Source organism: Hyla sarda, chromosome 1 (assembly GCF_029499605.1).
Source record: "Hyla sarda isolate aHylSar1 chromosome 1, aHylSar1.hap1, whole genome shotgun sequence".
Taxonomy (NCBI): domain Eukaryota; kingdom Metazoa; phylum Chordata; class Amphibia; order Anura; family Hylidae; genus Hyla; species Hyla sarda.
Window position 1 is genome coordinate 280,291,454 of NC_079189.1, and position 17,764 is coordinate 280,309,217.

The 17,764-nt window shown below is 45.2% G+C and overlaps 1 protein-coding gene across 2 annotated transcripts in view; it reads left to right on the plus strand.

The window, feature by feature from the left end:
* CIB3 (calcium and integrin binding family member 3) overlaps window positions 1–17,764 on the plus strand; it is a 122,554-nt gene that overhangs the window by 8,843 nt on the left and 95,947 nt on the right. The window lies entirely within an intron of this gene.

The window sequence follows — 17,764 nt, forward strand, 5'->3', positions numbered from 1 at the left end:
AAAGGCCCAAGGCCAGAAGCATCAGGGAGGCAAGTAGTTCCTGAAAGACAGAGGATGAGCCAGGAGCAGGCAATCGCAGTACCCAAGAGGGTTTCCTAACCAACCCCTTACATTTAAAGATGAATGTTGAAATTTGAATTAAGCATGTATTTAGCTACTGCTAAACATCCAAAAATTAAAGGCCCAAGGCCAGAAGCATCAGTGAGGCAGGTAGTTCCTGAAAGACACAGGATGAGCCAGGAGCAGGCATTCGCAGTACCAAAGATGGTTCCATAACCCTAATTGATAACCCAAGAGGGTTTCATAGCCAACCATAATTGGGAAATGTTGGTGTAGCAGCTTGATCAATCTACTCTGAGGCATCTGGCATTGGTGGCTGGAAATCCTGGCTGATCCATCCCTGATTCATCTTAACAAACATCAGTCTCTCCATTTTTTGTGGACAGTCGAGTTCGCCTTGGGGTGACTATGGCCCCGGCTGCACTAAACACCCGCTCTGATGGCACACTACTGGCCGGGCAGGACAGCTTTTCCAGGGCAAACTCTGCTAGTTGTGGCCATAAATCAAGTTTGGCTGCCCAGAAGTCCAACGGATCTTCAATGGTTGTTTGCATGGCCTTGTCAAGGTATTCCACCACCTGCTGATTCAGGTCCAGCTCCATGTCTACCTGCTGCTGATGAGTTGCTTCACTATGCGGGTGAAGAAAGTTACTCATCAGCGACTGTAGACTTAGGCTGCTGCTGATTGAGCTGGTACTGCTCCTCCCACCCCTCCCCTCCCCAGCAGCCATGGCAGTGGAAGGTGAGCGCCGAGGGCCACCCGAGTCAGACCTGCGAGTGGATGGACCATGTGGCCGATAGGCATCAGGTCATTTTGTCCTCCCTCTCAGTGGGTGTATGTAAAAAAGGCCCCCATTTTGGGACGGTAGCGAGGGTCTAATAAGGTGGAGATCAAGAAGTCACCCCGCTGACTAATTTTGACAATTCGGGGGTCACTACGCAAGCAACTGAGCATGCATCGTGCCATTTGCGCCAGTGACTCGGAGGGACTACCTGCCTCCATCTCCACTGCATACTGCCACGGTGTGTCTGGGTCCTCTGTCTCAACTTCCTCATAACCCTCCTGTCACGATGCCGGCTGGCAGGTAGTGGATCCTCTGTGCCAGAGAGGGATTGGCGTGGACCGTGCTAGTGGATCGGTTCTAAGTCACTACTGGTTTTCACCAGAGCCCGCCGCAAAGCGGGATGGTCTTGCTGCGGCGGTAGTGACCAGGTCGTATCCACTAGCAATGGCTCAACCTCTCTGGCTGCTGAAGATAGGCGCGGTACAAGGGAGTAGACAGAAGCAAGGTCGGACGTAGCAGAAGGTCGGGGCAGGCAGCAAGGATCGTAGTCAGGGGCAACGGCAGGAGGTCTGGAACACAGGCTAGGAACACACAAGGAAACGCTTTCACTGGCACGATGGCAACAAGATCCGGCAAGGAAGTGCAGGGGAAGTGAGGTGATATAGGGAAGTGCACAGGTGAACACACTAATTGGAACCACTGCGCCAATCAGCGGCGCAGTGGCCCTTTAAATCGCAAAGACCCGGCGCGCGCGCGCCCTAGGGAGCGGGGCCACGCGCGCCGGGACAGGACCGACGGAGAGCGAGTCAGGTACGGGAGCCGGGGTGCGCATCGCGAGCGGGCGCTACCCGCATCGCGAATCGCATCCCGGCTGGAGGCGGTATCGCAGCGCCCCGGGTCAGTGGATCTGACCGGAGCGCTGCAGTGAGGAGAGTGTAGCGAGCGCTCCGGGGAGGAGCGGGGACCCGGAGCGCTCGGCGTAACACCTCCAGCTCCTGTGGCTGCTCCTGCTCCTCCTCTCCTGTCCGAAGACTAGAAACACCGGCCAGCTCATCGAACCTAAACTGTGCTTTGCTCTGCCCCTCATCATCCTCCTCCAGTTCAGCCCCCACCGGGCTCATGTAGCCTTGAGATGTAGGCGCAACGTCTCCATTGCCGTGACCAGCCATGGTTTCAATCATTTGTTGTAGGAAATGTAGGAGTGGAATTACGTCGTTCATGGCGTAATCCAGGCGACTCACAAATAATGTGGCTTCCTCAAAGGGCCTCAGCATACGGCAGGTGTCACATATGAGCTGCCACTGGTTCACATTGAAGTTACACAGGGGAGTACTCCTATCTGTTTGGATCATCAAGAAATCGATGATGGCTTTTCTTTGTTCGTATAGTCTGTCCAACATATGGAGGGTGGAATTCCAACGTGTGGCAACGTCACAAATAAGACTATGTTGTGGGATACCGTTCTGACGCTGCAGCTCATTGAAGGTGTGCTTGGCGGTGTATGAGTGGCTGAAGTGCATGCACAGTTTCCTTGCCATTTTCAGGATGTTTTGCAAATGGGGTTAAGACTTGAGGAAGTGCTTGAGAAGCAGATTCAACACGTGTTCCATGCAGGGCGCATGTTTCACAACTTCCTTGTTGCAGCGCGGACACGATGTTCTTCCCATTGTCTGTCACCATGGTTCCCATTTCCAGATTTCGTGGAGTAAGCCATACTCGGATTTCTTTACGAATTCACTTTAGCAGTTCCTCCCCTGTGTGACTCCGTTCGCCAAGGCAAACCATGTGAAGAACAGCTTGACACCGCCGTGCCCTACACAGATGGTACGATGAATGGCCACTGAGATTTGGACGTGCAGTGGAGGCTGAGGACACGGTGGAGCATGAGGAGGCGGCGTCGCACACTGTAACAGGACCAACTGCCTGGGAGCAAGAGCGTGGAGGAGGAAGCGGTGTGACCTGTCCAAGTTGCTGTTGTGGCTGTGCAGGAACCACATTTACCCAGTGAGCCGTAAAAGACAAGTATTGTCCCTGCCCGTAGTTACAGCTCCACACGTTGGCGCTGACATGCACTTTTGGACACACCGACAGGCTCCAGGACTGGCCCACCTTCTCTTGTACAAACTTATGCAGGGCTGGTACTGCCTTCTTCGCAAAGAAATGACGGCTTGGGACTCTCCACCTCGGCTCGGCACAAGCCATCAATTCTCTGAAAGGTGCAGAGTCCACCACTTGAAAAGGGAGGGACTGCAACACCAGCAACTTGGACAGGAGCACATTCAACTTCTGCGCCATTGGATGAGTGGGCTCATACTGTTGTCTCTTGGACATGGCTTCGCTGATGGATTGTTGGCGGAATGGCTGACTAAAAGCGGGAAAAGCAAGAGCGACAGAAGGAGGGTTTGACACTCAGCTCCCTTCGGCTGAGGTGGTGGAGCCTTGGCTGGATGAAGGAGGGAGCGAATGGCCACTGGGGGATGCAGCAGGCTGGACCACTACATCGGAGCCACGGTTCTCCCAGGCAGCTTTATGGTAGCGAAGCATGTGTTGACGCAGGGCTGTGGTGCCGACATTGGGACCCTGGCCACGCTTCACCTTCTGCCGACAGATCTCCCACCCACAGTCCGCACTTATTGACTGCTACTGGCGCCGTCTCCAGGAACCCATGTTCCACTACCTCCCGGAAAGGTAGGCTGCCGCGAAGCAGGTGGTCTCCCCGGGGCACGTTTGGCTCCTGAATTTCAACTACTGCCACCACGCTGACTGCCAACCGTGCTACCGCCTTGCTGCCTCAAGGGCAACCTGCAACTCTCTTCTCCTGATGATGATGAAGCCCCTTCTGCACCCGGTTCCCAATTGTGATCGGCTTCATCATCATCAACAGTTGTGTGCACGTCACTGATGTCCTCCTCAGGTTCCCCAACAGTTTCTGCTCAGGACCCTGAACACTTGCAACACCGCCTCCCACGTCTACTTGGCAGCCTAGGGGAGCATGTGGCGCATGTCTCCTCCCCTTCTTGGCTGTCCAATAGCTGCTGACTGTCCTCTATTGGATTGTCCTCAGTAAATAGTGGAGCTGAACCCACAGCATAAGATACTTCTTTTGGAGAGGGAACAGCATAGGACAAAGGCAATGGGAGGACACAGTCTGCTCCCGGGCCATGCCAACTGAGGGTTGTGTCTGAGGAACCCACCGACTGTTGACTGGGCGTGTCAGATGTCACTTGTGATGATGTGGATGAGCGTGTTAACCAATCGACGACGGCAGATGGGTTGCTGATGGAGACACGACCGCTGGCTGATAACGGGAGCTCAGGCCTCTCGCTGCGACTCCTGCTGCCACTCTCCCCAAGTCTGCTGCCAACTCTGCTTGAAGTATTTAGGCCTCTGCCACTCCTCTGTGCACGTCCTGGCACTTCTCTACCTGACATACTTAGTGCGTTTATGAGGGTATTACAATATGCTACACTACTCTTTAAATAGTATTTGTCTAGAACAGCAGCAGGTGATTACTTACGGCTGTCCTTGAACAGTATGTAGGCCCTTGACAGATTAACAGGTACAATACTTGGATGTACGTATGCGGTATGCACTGATGAGGGCAGTAATATGCCTAACTATTAGCAGAAAAAACTCAGTATTTTTGTAAAACCAGCCGGTGGATACTATTGTTTGGACTTTGACGGTATAGAGCACCTTGACAGCTTAACAGGTACTAAATGGTACAATACTTGGATGTACCTATGCGGTATGCACTGATGAGGGCAGTAATATGCTTAACTATTAGCAGAAAAAACTCTGTATTTTTGTAATACACCAGCCGGTGGATACTATTGTTTGGACTTTGACGGTTTGTTGCACCTTGACAGCTTAACAGGTACTAAATGGTACAATACTTGGATGTACGTATGCGGTATACACTGATGAGGGCAGTAATATGCCTAACTATTAGCAGAAAAACTCTGTATTTTTGTAAAACACCAGCCGGTGAATACTATTGTTTGGACTTTGACGGTATGGAGCACCTTGACAGCTTAACAGATATTAAATGGTACAATACTTGGATGTGCGTATGCGGTATGCACTGATGAGGGCAGTAATATGTCTATTAGCAGAAAAAACTCTGTATTTTTGTAAAACACCAGCCGGTGGATACTATTGTTTGGACTTTGACGGTATGGAGCACCTTGACAGCTTAACAGGTACTAAATGGTACAATACTTGGATGTATGTATGCGGTATGCACTGATGAGGGCAGTAATATGCCTAACTATTAGCAGAAAAAAATCTGTATTTTTGTAAAACACCAGCCGGTGGATACTATTGCTTGGACTTTGACGGTTTGGAGCACCTTGACAGCTACTAAGTGGTACAGTACTTGGATGTACGTATGCAGTATGCACTGATGAGGGCAGTAATATGCCTAACTATTAGCAGAAAAAACTCTCTATTTTTGTAATACACCAGCCGGTGGATACTATTGTTTGGGCTTTGACGGTATGGAGCACCTTGACAGCTTAACAAGTACTAAATGGTACAATACTTGGATGTACGTATGCGGTATGCACTGATGAGGGCAGTAATATGCCTATTAGCAGAAAAAACTCTTATTTTTGTAAAACACCAGCCGGTGGATACTATTGTTTGGACTTTGACGGTATGGAGCACCTTGACAGCTTAACAGGTACTAAATGGTACAATACTTGGATGTACGTATGCGGTATGCACTGATGAGGGCAGTAATATGCCTATTAGCAGAAAAAACTCAGTATTTTTGTAAAACACCAGCCGGTGGATACTATTTTTTGGACTTCGACGGTATGGAGCACCTTGACAGCTTAACAGGTACTAAATGGTACAATACTTGCATGTATCTATGCGGTATGCACTGATGAGGGCAGTTATATATGCGTAACTATACGCAGAAAAAGCGGTTTAAAAAAAAAAAACAGCCGGTGAATAGTATTTGGACTTGCACAGTATGTAGCCAGCCCCTTGACAGATTAACAGGTACAAAATGGTGCAAATGCACTACAGTCCACTGAACAATCACGTATTTCCGAACAGCAGCAGGACCCAACAGTGCAGCACCACAAAAAAAATCCAGGGATTAAACCCTAAATTGCACTCTGTCACACAATTCTGAGCAGCAGAAGTTTTGTGGCGCAAATAAAAATAAACTCAATTGGGCTGAGAAATCAGGAGATAAGATGCTTCAGAAAGTTCAGGCAGCTTGGAGATCTGTATGAGGCAGCTGACAGCTATCTGCCCCTCTCTGCTGCAATGCTCAATAACGTGAATAGGAGGTTTAGCTATCAATGATCCTTCTCAGTGTTACAGCAAAGTACTCAGCACTCCTGTCTTTCCCTAATGCTGATATGACTAGAAGTTGCAGTGTAACGCTGTGATATGAGCTATTCACTTACACGCAGTCTCGTCCTCTCCATCTGAGCGCTTAGATTAAATGAAGAGAGGCAAGATGGCCGCCGATTATATAGGGGCTGTGACATCACAGGGGTCAGTGAACACTGATAGGCTGCATCTCACATGTGGTTCTGGGTCAGCCCGCCTACCTTCATTCCCGCCGCTGTTTCCCGCCCTCCCGTAATCCCCTGCCCCATGTACTCACATGTGGATCCGCCATCTTAGCTCTACAATAGCCTGGAACGCTGTAAAATGGGGTTTAATTAAGTGATTCGTGCGATATTCGTATTCGTTAACTTCGATTCGCTCAGCTCTAAACGTAGTCCTTGAATCCACCGCGTATGAGGATCTGAAGCGAGAAGAAAAGAAAACCAAAAAAATGTGTTAGGAAATTTTGCAAAGTGCATAAATCAGTGTTTCCTACACAGGGAGCCCCCAGCTGTTGAGAAACTACAATCCCCAGCATTCCCAGAGGCTGTTTGAGAAACACTGCCATAAAGAGTCTGTTAACATTATACATTTTTAACATGCCTTTATTTATTTTTTTATTAACAAAAAGGCATGCTAAAAATGCACATGTATACAGAGCCTCACTTACCACTTCTGTTCCTGTCAGTAGCTCCGCCTCTAGGTGGGGTTTCCCTTGACCAGGCTGGATCAGGAACAAGGGGAAAAGTTAGATTCTACTCACTGTATACAGTTTAACCCCTAAAGACTCAGCCCATTTTCACCTTAAAGGGGTACTCCACCCCTAGACATCTTATGCCCTATCCAAGGATGTCTGATTCCAGGGGTCCTGCTGCTGGGGACCCCCGCGATCTCTCCTGCAGCCCCCCGAGTCATCAGCTTTCCGGAGCTAAGTTTGCTCCGTGGCTGATGACAGGGGCTGGCGGTTTGTGATGTCATGGACCCGCCCCTCATGACATCATACCCCGCCCCCTTAATACAAGTCTATGGTAGGGGCGTGACTGTTGCTACTCCCCTCCCATAGACTTGCATTAAGTCGGCAGGGCATGATGCCATGAGGGGCGGAGCCATGACATCACAAACCTCCGGTCCCTGTATTGTGAGTCATCAGCCACAGAGCAAACGTAGCTCTGGAAAGCTGATGACTCAGGGGCTGCAGGAGAGAGCGCAGGGTTCCCAGCAGCAGGACCCCTGGGATCAGACATCCTTGGATAGGGGATAAGATGTCTAGGGGCGAAGTACCCCTTTAAGGGCTCAAAACAATCTTCGTTTTTGTACTTTAGTTTTTTCATCCTCACCTTCTAAAAATCGTAATGCGTTCAATTTTGTACCTACGGACTCATATAAGGGTTTGTTTTTTGCAACACCAATTGTACTTTGTAATAACATTACTTATTTTATAACATAATCTGCGGCAAAACAAAAAAACATTTTTTTTGCTAAAAATGACACATTATCTTTATTCTGAAGGTCCATACGGTTACAGGGATATCCCATTTATGTAGGTTTTATTTATTTGACAACTTTTAAAAAATTATAACTACATGCACCAAAATTAGTATGTTTAAAATTGTCATCTTCTGAACCCTATAACTTTTTTATTTTTCCATATACGGGGCTATATGAGGACAAATTTTTTGTGTTGATGGGACTTTTTGATCGCTTTTTATTAATATTTTTATGGTATATGAAGGGACCAAAAACTCGCAATTGTATTATTTTTATGTGTACGCCATCGACTGTGCAGTTTAGCTTACCTTATATTTTAATAGTTTGGATATTTATGCACGTGGCGGTACGACATATGATTTTTTTTTATTACATTATTTTATTTTAAAAAAAAAATTGGAAAAGGGGGGGGTGATTCAAACTTTTATTGTGGGGGGGGGGGGGGGGGGTTCATATGTATTCTCTTTTTTTTTTTTTTTTTTGTTACTTCTAACTTTTTTTTTTAGCCCCCCACAGCCATACCATGCATTCTTCTGATTGCATGCACTGATCAGGCATGGAGTAGTAGATCGCCGATCGGACGAGGAGGAGGAAGGTGAGGACCCTCCTGTCGTCTAGTAAGCTGATTGGGACATCGCGATTCTGTTGCGATAGTCCCAATCAGCTCCGCTGAGCTGTCGGGATAGTTTTACTTTCACTTTAGATCAACTATGATTGCAACGTCTAAAGGGTTAATGCATGCCAAATGCGGCCCGATCGGTATTGACCGGTATTAGCCGTGGGTTCTGGTTGCCCGTAGCAGCCGGGACCTATGGGGTTTAACCCATTCTCCGCTCGTGAGAACAGTTTAAACCCTGTTAGCAGGACTCAGGGCGTACAGGTACGCCCTGAGTCCTTAAGTACCAGGACGTCAGGGCATACCTGTATGCCCTCAGGGCCAGCCTTAGGTGTTCAGGCGCCCTGTGCGAGCTAACCTTGGGGTGCCCCCCCCCCTATTACCCCATAAACATACACAAAGAGGAAAAAAATCTTTGTTACAAATATTTTCACCAGTCCCCCTTAAGCAGACTCAGACAACCCCCTTTACCAGTCCCATGTTCTTATTACTCAGTCCCCTGTCACTCATAATCAGACCATATGCCCCCTTCACACCTTAATCAGACCCTCCCCCCTTCACCAGTCCCCCTTAATCAGACTTAGGTTGGCAGTATAAGTCCCCCACATTAGGTTGGCAGTATAAGTCCCCACACATTAGGTTGGCAGTATAAGTCCCCACACATTAGGTGGGCAGTACAGTTCCCCCACATTAGGTGTGCAGTACAGTTCCCCCACATTAGGTTGGCAGTACAGTTCCCTTACATTAGGTGCAGTACAGTTCCCCCACATTAGGTTGACAGTACAGTTCCCCCATATTAGGTTGGCAGTACAGTTCCCCCACATTAGGTGCAGTACAGTTCCCCCACATTAGGTACAGTACAGTTCCCCCACATTAGGTGCCGTACAGTTCCCCCACATTAGGTGCAGTATAGTTCCCCACATTAGGTGCAGTATAGTTTCCACATTAGGTGCAGTACAGTTCCCCCACATTAGGTGCAGTACAGTTTCCCACATTAGGTGCAGTATAGTTCCCCCACATTAGGTGCAGTACAGTTCCCCCACATTAGGTACAGTATAGTTCCCCCACATTAGGTGCAGTACAGTTCCCCCACATTAGGTGAAGTATAGTTCCCCACATTAGGTGCAGTATAGTTTCCACATTAGGTGCAGTACAGTTCCCCCACATTAGGTGCAGTATAGTTCCCCCACATTAGTTGCAGTATAGTTCCCCCACATTAGGTGCAGTATACTTCCCCCACATTAGGTGCAGTATAGTTCCCCACATTAGGTGCAGTATAGTTTCCCCACATTAAGTGCAGTATAGCTCCCCACATTAGGTGCAGTATAGTTCTCCACATTAGGTGCAGTATAGTTCCCCCACACTAGGTGCAGTATAGTTCCCCTACAGACATACAGCCTTCATTCATATAGTGTATGGCTGGAGGCTGTATGCCTGTTTGCTGCCCCACTTCAGTGTTTGGACCACTGCTCCTCCAGTCCGGGGACCGGGGTCACGATCTTCTGCCATGGCCCATGGGCCATACCAGTAGGAGAGGGGAGCGGAGGTCGGAACACTGAAGATGACGTGCCGCTGGTGACTTACCATGCGCGCGCATCCTCCTTGATGCTCCACTCTGCTTTTCTCCTATGGGCACATGCAAGGGACGTCAGTGACGTCCCTGCATGCGCTAACTCCTGGACGGCCACTGCGTTTTTAAAGTTAACGTGGAGGCCACGGCAGAGAGGTAACCGCCGGGACATCCTTGTGTCCTGAAAAGATTTTTCGGGACACAGGGATGTGCAAAATGTGACGGGGGCTGTGAGCTGTGTCAGCTGCCCGGCGCCCCTGTTGTTATGGCGCCCTGTGCAGCCATACAGCTCGCACACCCCAAAGGCCGGCCCTGTATGCCCCGCATCCTTAAGGGGTTAAAGCTATATATATGTATTATTGTATACCCCCATGTAGTTAACTAGCCCTGCTCAGTAGCACATGTTAACTCTTTCTTTGCTGAAGTCGCATAATTCCCAGTCCAGTGAGGAGTTACAGTTAACCAACGATCCATGTTGATTTCTGGTTTACTGTATGGTAAAAAAAAACAGTTAAGTTACACTGCACGACAGCACACCTTAACACCTTTATCGCTGGGCCAGCATATAGCGCTCACCCCAGCAAGAGGTTACAGTAAACCAGCCAGGATCAGGGTAAAAGCACCAAACTCAAAAATGTAATAGATTCTCTGCTAACATCTGGCCACTGCGTTTTTGCTGCGAAAAAACAATGTGTGGCAGTTCGGGCATTTTTGCCCTCTAGCCCAACCCCCCCCCCCCCCCAAAAAAAAAAGAATAGAAACTTAGCCTAATACACATTTTATTCAAACAATATTTTATTGAGAGCATATTCCAGTACCAAATTTCCTTGGGCACCATATGAAGTCAATAATGGAGGCAGCCCTTTTCATAAATATATTGGGGAAGATTCATCTAAACCTGTGTAGAGGAGGAGTGGTGCAGTTGCCCATAGTAACAAATCAGATTGCTTCCTTCATTTTTTTTATTCCTGCACCTCTCTTCCTCTTTCCCCATTATGTTTTATTTCCTTTCACCATATTTGTGTCATCCGGATGGTTGATTCCATCTTGCAAGATACACCTCTGTTTCAAACTTAAAAAACATCAATTAATATAAATTAACACATGAATTGTTTGATTCTATCTTCAATAACACATTTTGGAAATGGTACTTTCTTTCCTCAGGGGTTACATAAAAAAAAATCATCCTCCTAAAACTTAACTTTTATTAGGTTCACATTAAAGGCCAATAGGTCGTAATTGAAGTCCAGACAAAAGGCTCAAACGACACTAGGCCCTACCCAGCACAACTAATGCTGCCCTAACTGAGAACTTTACTCTGGAACCTAACCTGGGGTCCTTAGTAGCACCCTATTGAGGGTATACTATTTAATAGTTATTAGGGAATCGATCAGTTATTTTCAGAACAAATTAAAATAAAAAACATATGATGCCAATTCTCACCTATGGTATGTGCAATGTTCAACCCCAATAGTACTCACCAAAAAAGATACCAAAAGGACACATACAAATAAACTCAATAGGTAACTCAACAGTATCATTGGGGGACATTTATCAAAGCATTTAGTAGGTTTTTTTTGCTTAAAATTGTCGCAAAAAAGTCACACTTGCGACTACGCTCTTTTTTCTGCGACTTTTTGTATGTTCAGTGTCCTAAGCAAAAAATAAAAATCTTGCTTATCAAAGCAAAAAGTGATTTTTGACTTGCAGTGGTCAGAGATTTATCAAGTGCGAAAGTCGCAAAAAAGTCGCATCGCATGAAAAAACCTACTAAATTTGCTCCAGCTCAGACATGGAGCAGAAAAAGCCGCTACCAAAGCAAAAAAAAGAAAAATTGCTTAAGTGAAAGAAATTTATCAACAGGCTGAAAGCAGTTGATAAATAAGTTGCATATAAGCAAAAAATAGGAAGAAAAAAATAACTTAAAAAAGGAATACATAAGCAAACATTGATAAATGTCCCCCATTGTGTCTGAACCTGGCACATTGTAAATATGGTACATTGCCACGGAATTTGAATAGATCATGTATACTGTATTGTTTGTAGTTATGTTATTTTTATTCCAGAAATTCAGGATGAATAGGGCAAAACTTATTCTGTGCTATCTGTGCTAGGCGATCTAATTTCTATGACACTGATATAAATCCTTAAAGAAACTTTTAAATAAGGTATCTTGGTACAGAATGAATGCAGTTCCTATAAGACTTCCTGCTCTTCTGATAACCACCGGTCTTTGCTGTGGTAGGAATGTAAGAAGCCAGTCTTTACGATACTATAAGCCATAGCAGACAAACAAATTAATAAACATATGTGACTTGTGGGCCATTAACAAGGCAAGTATATCATAAGTGGAAGCTAATCGAATACATAAAAAAAAAAAACTGTATACCCCTAATATTAAATGGGCACTGTCAGATATAAAACTTTTGATACGTTGTAAAGCATGCAAAACCAATAGGTTTTGCAATTGCTTTCATAAATTGTTTTTCAGTATTTCATACTGAGAAAGACAGTCAAAGAACAGCCCCCCCTGCCTCCTGGGATACATACTAATCCTGCTGTGTCCACTTTCATCACCTACATCATGGACCCACTTCATGACTGACAGGTCTGCAGATCTAAAGCTGCTGTTATCGGCTCCCTTACTCTCTGTTTACTTCACAGTCTCCTCGTGTGAGGAGAAGGGGGGAGGGGCGGGAGTACACTGCTGCCTGTGAGCAGATGGTGAAAGAAGTGTTTTTTCCTCCTGACATTTAAAAATCATAACCATTTAAATTTTGCACCTAAAAATCCGTAGAATGGCTTATCTTTTGCACCACCAATTCTTCTTTGCAGTGACATCAGTCATTTTACCCAAAAATCTATGGCGAAAGGGAAAAAATAATCACTGTGCGACAAAATGGAAGAAAAAATGCCATTTTGTAACTTTTTGGGGCTTCCGTTTCTACGAAGTAAATTTTTAGCTAAAAATGATACCTTATCTTTATTCTTTAGGTTCATACGGTTAAAATGATACCCTACTTATATAGGTTTGATTTTGTATTACTTCTGAACAAAATCATAACTACATGCAGGAAAATGTATACGTTTAAAATTGTCCTATTCTGACCCCTATATCTTTTTTATTTTTCCACGTACTGGGTGCTATGGGGGCAAATTTTTTGCACTGTGATCTGAAGTTTTTATCGGTATCATTTTTGTTTTGATCAGACTTTTTGATCGCTTTTTATTCATTTTTTTAATTGTACAAAAAGTGACCAAAAAGAGGCTATTTGGGACTTTTGAATTTTTTTGCGTGTACACCATTGATCGTGCGGTTTAACTAACAGTATATTTTATAGTTTGGACATTTACGCATGCGGCGATACTGCATATGTTTATTTTTATCTTTATTTACACAGTTTTTTTATGGGAAAAGGGGGGTCATTCAAACTTTTATTAGGGAAGGGGTTAAATCATCTTTATTAACTTTTTTTTTCACTTTTTTTTGCAATGTTATAGCCCCCATAGGGGACTATAACATGTAGTACATTGATGCATTACACTGATCACTGCCTTTGCATTGCAATGCATTGATCAGTGTTATCGGTGGTTGATTGCTCAAACCTGGATTTCAGGCTTGGAGCAATCAATCGCCGATCGGACGCGCAGGAGTAAGGTAAAGCACCCTCCTGCTGCTTCCTAGCTGATTGGGACAGCCGGGAAGCTTTCACTTTCACCTAAAGAGTTAATTCTGGACATCTGCCGGAATGACGATGTCCGGCATTAGCCACGGGTCCTGGCTGCTGATAGCAGCCGGGACCATGCGGGTATGATGCGAGCTCAGCTACTGAGCTTACTTCATAACCCTCCCGTACCGTAGTGCCAGTAAAAAGTAAGTGTCCTTGCATGTATATGTGTGTGTGGATATATATGTATGTGTGTAAATTTGTGTTTTCTAGGTAATGTGCATGTGTATGAATAAATTAAGTCAATGTGTGTGTGTATGTGTGTGTATCTAATACAGGGAGACTCCAATCATATGTCTCCAGCTGTTACAAAACTACAACTCCCAGCATGCCTGCTTAGCCAAATGATGTGTGGGCATGTTGGGAGTTGTAGTTTTGCAAAAGTAGGAGGAACACAGCCTGCAGCCAATCATATGCCTCAAGCTGTTGCAAACCTACAACTCAAAGGTTGTGTGGGCATGCTGGGAGCTTTACTTTTACAAAAGCTGTAAGCACACAGTAGCCCTCATTTACTAACGTGAACCCAAGTCTTTTTGTCGGGTTTTGGGCCTAATTTTCTGTTGCATGACCTATGCGACACTGTTTGCGACCAAAAAAACACTCCGTTTTGAAAACTCTCCGAGTTTTTAGTAAAACACACCAAATGGGAGTATAATGTGAAACACACGGAAAAAGTGTGAGATTTTGAAAATGAAAACCCGACTGCCAGCAGGAGTCAGAAAGTTCATAAAAATGGAGGGTTTGTAATGATGTTCACAACAACAGCCATTAGAGATGTTATTTGCAGATTAACAAGCTGGTGGTTGATTTTGTGCCCTTTAGTCAGCCTTTCTTTACATGTACTATTTGTGTAAACTTTTAAATTAATTTTGACAAGTGATGGATATTTTGATTGTTATTGCTTTGAACATAGTCATTTTCTACAAACGTCCTCTCTTCTCAATAGGGTCTCCAAGTCTGCATTTAAAAAAAAAATAAAAATTTTAACCCGGGTTTTACTCGCCTAGTTTGTGCGACCAAACAATATTCCGTGTGACACTAAATACCCGACACTTGCGACACAATAGTAAATAAGGTGAGAAAAATAATGGAGGAAAAGCAAAAACACTCCAAAAAAACTCTCCGGTCTTAGTAAATGAGGCCCAGTGTATGTGTATAGCATAAAACCAGAAAGGAAAGGGTTACAGATGCTCACTCCCCAGGCCAGTGACTGAGGAGAGTGAGGGAGGGGGAGGAGGGGGAGTGTTATCACCTGAGGAGAAGAAAGTGACCCGCCCCCCTGCTTCTGGTCACAAAATTAAGGTAATTCAGAAATAAAGCAAATTCTGAGAGAAATTTTTTGTTTTTTTTAGCGATCTGACAGGTACGCTTTAAGGAGGAATAGTGTCCCAATAAGGCCCTAACACATTAGGACCTACCTAGCACAAGTGATGCAGCACTAACAAGGATGATCCTGCACTGGAATCTAACCTGGGGTCCCTATTACCTTGGTCATCCAACCTACCTGTAGATCCTCTGTATAAAAAAGAGTATGCCCTTTATTTAAAAGGGAACAATCAGCATATTTTAGCATATATAACACTTGACAATGCGTTATTTATGCTAAAATCGTTATCCTCACCATCCCCGGGGGACGTTTGTGACTCCAGGTATAGTGAAGATATTAAGTTATAGAGTCCCCCCCGGGCCACCCGGCAAGTAGTCCCTTGGGTGTGGACTCACACTTTCCAGCTCCATTCGCGGCGACGGCTTGAATGACGGTTCACGTCACCGCTCTGCTCCGTCTGCTTAGGGAGCAGAGTGATGATGCTTTATATATGCTAAAATATGCTGATTGGTTCCCTATGAGTAGGGTGTTAATTGGCGAGGGCACATATACTTTTGGGTTACCAATTAGTGATTATGTACGTGTCTATTTGGTATCTTTTTAGGTGAGTGCCAAGAGGGTTAAAGGATATCTGTAGCCAGTTACACTTATGCGGATAGGGATTAAAATGTACCTGTCACCAACAAAAACATTTGATTTAATGTAGATAATACCATTATATGTACAGTCATGGCCGTAAATGTTGGCACCCCTGAAATTTTTCTAGAAAATAAAGTATTTCTCACAAAAAAGGATTGCAGTAACACATGTTTTGCTATACACATGTTTATTCCCTTGTGTGTATTGGAACTAAACCAAAAAAGGGAGGAAAAAAAAGCTAATTGGACATAATGTCACACCAAACTTCAAAATGGTCTGGACAAAATTATTGGCACCCTTAACTTAATATTTGGTTGCACACCCTTTGAAAAAAATAATTGAAATCAGTCACTTTCTATAAAAATCTATAAGCTTCTTACACCTCTCAGCTAGAATGTTGGACCACTCTTCCTTTTGAAACTGCTCCAGGTCTCTCTTATTGGAAGAGCGCCTTTGCCCAACAGCAATTTAAAAATCTTTCCACAGGTGTTCAATGGGATTTAGGTCTGGACTCATTGCTGGCCACTTCAGAACTCTCCAGTTCTCAGTTGCCATCCATTTCTGGGTGCTTTTTGACATTTGTTTGGATCATTGTCCTGCTGGAAGACCCAAGATCTCGGATGCAAACCCAGTTTTCTGACACTGGGCTGTACAGTGTGGCCCAAAATCCGTTGGTAATCCTCAGATTTCATGATGCCTTGCACACATTCAAGCACGCAGTGCCAGAGGCAGCAAAGCAACCCCAAAACATAAATGAACCTCCACCATATTTCACCGTAGGTACTGTGTTCTTTTCTTTGTAGGCCTCATTCTGTTTTCGGTAAACAGTAGAATGATGTGCTTTACCAAAAAGCTCTATCTTGGTCTCATCTGTCCACAAGATGTATTCCCAGAAGGATTTTGGCTTACTCAAGTTCATTTTGGCAAAATGTAGTTGTGGTGTCCCGGTACAGTATTGCATACCGTACCTAGTGAAGAGGTCCCCAAAGTCAGAGTAACTACGTTCAGGTAGGGTTCCTCAGGTGGGACCGCCCCTAGTCGCCTCTCCTCAAGTTTATCTATAATGCTAATATATGGAGATATTTAATAATTATATATATATATATATATATATATATACATAAATATATATATATATATATATTATAGTAATGTATAGTACTTACCTTGTTCAGCGTCGCAGGACCTTCGGTCATGTGACCATTCTAATAACCTCTATGGTATGTTGTAGGACCTTAGGAGGTCCTTGGGGTCACGTGTTACCCACAAATCTCTGTAATGGTGATTGACATCAGTATGGACCAATTAGCGTTAGTCCAGCCCCTGCCCATATAAGGGAGCTGCGTCCAATTATGGCTCTCTTGGGTTGCTGCTCTCGTGGATGCCGGACTAACAGGATGGTGCTACGCAACCAAAACAACAAAGACAAAGACACGCTAGTACTCAAAAACCTTCCGGCCTCAGCTGAACCAAAACCGTGAGTTCAAATCTAACTCCCCGCTAAAGCTAGCGTGACTACTGGACCGCAACTAATTCCCCTAAATCCAGTGGAGCAACGCACAGTACTAAAAGACTCTAAATGCTAAAGTCCCAACCATTGTCAATCTCCAAGGAAAGTCGTTGTTATGCCTAGAGACTGTTATGTTATTGAAGCTAGCAGAAAGCCTTCAGTAAGAGTTAATACTGTTTCAGAAAACTCTCCGGTTGTGGACAATCTATTCTTATTATCTACCTCACTATCGCTCTTGGGAAGGGTGGCGGTAGGAAAAGCATTATTGAGGAGCCCACACCCTGGCATCACGAATAGCAAGGGTTAACAAGCACCCTTTAATAACCGCACAGCTACACACCCCATACCCTAAATCCCCCAGGCTATCACATAGCCTTGCTTTTTTATGTCTCTGTGTCAGCAGTGGGGTCCTCCAGGGTCTCCTGCCACAGCGTTTCATTTCATTTAAATGTCAGCTGATAGGAGCCATAACATGGGGTGGGGGGGGGGGTTATCAGTGCCGGATGTAACTAAATACTACTGGGGCAGCACATTTAAGCCACTTAGCTGCTTGGGCCACCTATTGGGCCTACAGCCGCTGGATGGAGCTGGAGAAGCTGTGGTTAGCTCCCTTCCATCCTAACACGTTTCTTTGGAGCGCTTTTTCCCTTACGGTTCCATCGGGCCCACTGCTAGGACGTATATCCTTC